Here is a 2,449-nt window from a genome sequence, read left to right as displayed (position 1 = left end):
CTCTCTCTTTCTCTTTCTTTCCTTCTTTCCTTCTTTCTTTCTTTCTTTCTTTCTTTCTTTCTTTCTTTCTTTCTTTCTTTCTTTCTTTCTTTCTTTCTTTCTTTCTTTCTTTCCTTCCTTCCTTCCTCCCTCCCTCCCTCCCTCCCTCCCTCCTTTCCTTTTTTCTTTCTTTCTTTTTAACTAAAATGATCGTTTTTAATGGGAACCAGAGATGTGGTTACAATTACAATAGTCTCTCTTTCCTTCTTCCCCTCCCTTCCTCCCTACCCTCTTCCTTCTCTCCCCTCACCCCCCCTTTTCTCATACACACACACACACATACATACACACACACACACACACACACACACACACACACACACACACACACACATACACACAGTCCATGGGTAATTGTGTATTGGAAGGCTACAATATAACAAGAGTGACACAGTACAGGAAGAAGAGCTGTTCCAGAACTTTAGGAACTAGACAAATATATCTTCTTCCTGCAACCCTGTCTATTCTCACCCCTGGAGTCCATCTTGCCAGGGCCAAAGCCATCTCTGTCCCCACCACCCCAGCCCCATTAGAAGACCCCACTGTCCTTGAATCAGTCCTGGTAGCTGTCTAGATGATATCCTCCTCTGCCATGTTGATCATCTAATAGTTACCCCAATACGAGAGCTTCCTGGTTCCTTCATGGGTCGTTTGATTTAGGGGCTTCACATGGGTGGCATTCATTTATCTAAGAGAAGTTTGTGTTCTCACATGTAGGACTAGGACACTTCCAGGCCCTGGCTTGTTTCTGCCTGCAACCTCCATTGGGAAACCCTCCCTGGCCACCACCACTGCCACCTTCTCCATGGCCTCAATGGCCCGTGGGTCCTCCTTCCCCTCTGCCTCCATGACCACTTCTGTCACTTCTATTGAAGCATGCTTGTCTGTTAGCAAATGAAACCTTGATAAGATTCCCAGAGAATTCTTTACCATCAAACCAGTGGAGAACTGCTTTAGCCGAAGGTGGGTCATAAATGAGATTGCTGCCTCACCCTTCAGCCTGCCACTTTCCCAGTCTGTATACAAATGAATCATAGGCTCTCCAGTTGTCTTATTTGTCTTCATAATTTCAATATGCTTGAAGTAATCAGCCATATTTGATTGTAACATTCCCATTCAGGCCTTGCACAGAGATGATGTTGTCTGAATTAATCCTGTTTGGAATTATGACATGATTCTTGATCCCAAGGGCTACCAAATTTATTGAAGCCCCTACAGTCACTTCCACTCATGTCCCCTCTATCTCTAGGGCCATCTTCACAATCTCTGGGTTTATATCCACCACTGCTGTGGTTGTAACTACTTGCCACAGCCCTCCCGGGCCTGCTAAGCCTCCCCTGTGGCCACCACGGCCATCGTCACTCTAGTCCTCATTGTCAGAATCATTACTGCCACCACCACTCACGGGGGCTAGTCTTGGCCATCGTTGCCTCCACCACCCCCTCCACCGCCCGCACTGCTACTGCTATTTTGGTTCCGCTGTCCAAAGCCCTGAGGCAGGTTATAGGAGCTTAGCTGCTGTCCATGACTTTGTTGTTGTTCTCCATAGCCAGACTGTTGGCTATAGCCTCCATTCTGAGTCCGTCCATAGCTGCTCCTCTGAGAATGACCACTGTACTTTCCTGAGGGGTTGCTAGGAGCTGGCTGTTGGCCATAGCCAGGATAGGAGGACTGCTGTTCATAAGAAGACTGGGAACTCTGGATGCTGCCATAGCCTCCAGCAGAAACGTATCCCTCGGAAGTTGATTGGAACCCTGTGTTCTGGGGTCTGCCCATAAGAAGAACCATAGCTGCTTTGGCTGTGTCCTATAGTGCCAGCTGGCTGGCCATAACCACTGTAACTCTGCCAGCCATAAGACTGATAGCTCTGTTGGGAACCGGTCTGCTCAGGCTGGGTGGGTAGGCCCTATAGCTTTGAGTTGCTTGCTGGGGATGGTCATTTGAAACCATGTCCTCACACGCCACACAGGCTGCCACCAAGCAACAAAATTCCAGGTGACTAAATGGACTCCAAGAGGACTGACCAAAGGCTGTTTTTTGAGAATGGGAGAGGGTTGTATCCCTGGGAGGAAATATCATTTTACTGTTTCTGGAGGAGATCAAGTGGATATTTGATGGTGAAAGTCCTTAACACTAAAAAACCCAAAAGGTTCATTAGATTTTCCTCACCTATGATGGCATCCCAACTGGTGGTGCCTTTTGTGAGATCCTGTTTAGGCACCATATTGAGGAGAGTCCATGGAGGCAGCTTCCCTCTCAAATCTACAAGACACTAACTTGCAGCAGGGGCTTGTTCCTACAGAAACCCAATTCTCTCTCTCTCTCTCTCTCTCTCTCTCTCTCTCTCTCTCTCTCTCTCTCTCTCACTTCTCAGCAGCTATTAATTGCCTGCAGCTTTTCATCTACAGGA

At 47.5% G+C, this 2,449-nt stretch overlaps 1 pseudogene; it reads right to left on the bottom strand.

Moving 5' to 3' along the window:
• Positions 1 to 460: 460 nt before the first annotated feature.
• Positions 461 to 1,989, bottom strand: LOC128123844 (RNA-binding protein FUS-like; annotated as a pseudogene).
• Between the last annotated feature and the right edge of the window lie 460 nt (positions 1,990 to 2,449).

This window comes from Peromyscus californicus, unplaced genomic scaffold (genome assembly GCF_007827085.1).
Source record: "Peromyscus californicus insignis strain IS unplaced genomic scaffold, ASM782708v3 Scaffold_4__1_contigs__length_199733344, whole genome shotgun sequence".
Lineage (NCBI taxonomy): Eukaryota > Metazoa > Chordata > Mammalia > Rodentia > Cricetidae > Peromyscus > Peromyscus californicus.
Note: the sequence above shows the minus strand (reverse complement) of the source record. Positions and strands in the feature narration are given on the sequence as shown.